Below are 1,585 nucleotides of genomic sequence, written 5' to 3'. Positions count from 1 at the left end.
AATGACGCTTGTTCTCCCTCATGTGTGGATCCTAGTACCAAATCCTTTTAAATTCCAGGTCCTTTTAATAAGATGATGCTACACAGCAGTCCCTTCTGCATGAAATAACTACCGTCATCAGGACTTCAGCTGAGCCTGACCTCTAAACATCGTCACAATTGGGCTTGTTGATGGTTGTGCTCATTCATTAAAGGAGGGCCAAACAGTGTCACTGGACACTTACTGGAGTATCCAGCCACTCTTCCCAACCAACTGTATATAATTTGACCCTAATCACACATGGCCCCCTGGATGTGGGGAGAGCTAAAGTATACAATCTGTGGAAGGTTAAGAAGAGAAGGCATGACCCATGTTGGATAAAGGCTATCCAGTGTGCACACCCTCAGGTTGTACATACACCCCAGCATCCCGTCATTTATCTTGTTAAGTAAGCTCAGTAAATTCATTGGTTCCCCAGTAAAAGTTTAATGAAACATTGGCATGACACTAGAACCTTAAAAGGGAATAAGCATTGCTTAGCATCCCCAGGAAAAGAAGTTTCACAACTGAAGTAAAATTTGTTAATGCTATTATGTCTCATAATTATTTAGAAGAAAAAGAGACTGTAAAAGATGTTAAAAGGATATAGGAATGGATATATTTTCTAAAATAGACAGAAAAAAATGAGTTTTGAGCTGTTCTGTATGAAATACACAAAAAAATTAAAAAGATTTATTAAATAAAAAATGAAAAAAATAAATTTTAAAAGAAGATACTGAGGGCCAAATGAATGCGCTGCGCTGAGTAGTTTGCTTTGTCTCACCACACCCACTCCCCACAACTTTCTAAACTATTTTGTGCTCTGCTTCTTCATCCTCTTGTTCTTAGTTGGTTTTGAAAAAATGGCAGGCAACAGCAGGAGAGCAGAGGACAGGAGGATGGCGTTTTTATGTCCAGTGCTTCCTTCCTGTGGGGAGAAGGTTGTGGTCTTCTACCACATCTCCTCTCAGTGCCTTCTGAAACTAGACACACAGCCCTTCAAGCCTCTTACTGAATTCCTTTCACTAGGCGCATAACATCACAAATAGTCCATTCATTATGTCTTCTTTGATTCTTATTTGAGTTTATCATTGTTTTCCACCAAGATGTTGACTGAGAAAAATTTCATTAATTTGAAGACACTCCTACTTCAGAGATGTTAAAACTTGAAAAGAAATATGCTCTTTAGGATGAATGAACTATACTTGTTCACAATATATTCCTGACGAATGAATGAATCAATGAATTATTAGCATTCACAGTGCAACTCATCTGAAAGATGAATACAGTGAGGTGGTGCAATCAATTTGTGTGTTGTACAAAATGAACTTGAAAAATCAGAATCAACAATGCGCCTTCCTATCTGTTTAGATGTTCTTTCTCAGCCTTGCTTCTGGTAACTAACAAAAAGATCTACTGTTCCCCAGGAGTCCGAGTTGCCATCCAGGAGTCAAAACATTAAAAGGTCATTTCTCAAGAAATGAGATCATTCCAAAGTAACAGCTGCTAACATGGGTACATGTTTGCTTTTTGTGAAATTGTGGAAATGGCTGTTATTTGTGACTTA

Source organism: Nannospalax galili, unplaced genomic scaffold (genome assembly GCF_000622305.1).
Source record: "Nannospalax galili isolate Female #2095 unplaced genomic scaffold, S.galili_v1.0 scaffold556, whole genome shotgun sequence".
In the NCBI taxonomy this organism is placed as follows: Eukaryota; Metazoa; Chordata; class Mammalia; order Rodentia; family Spalacidae; genus Nannospalax; species Nannospalax galili.
Note: the sequence above shows the minus strand (reverse complement) of the source record.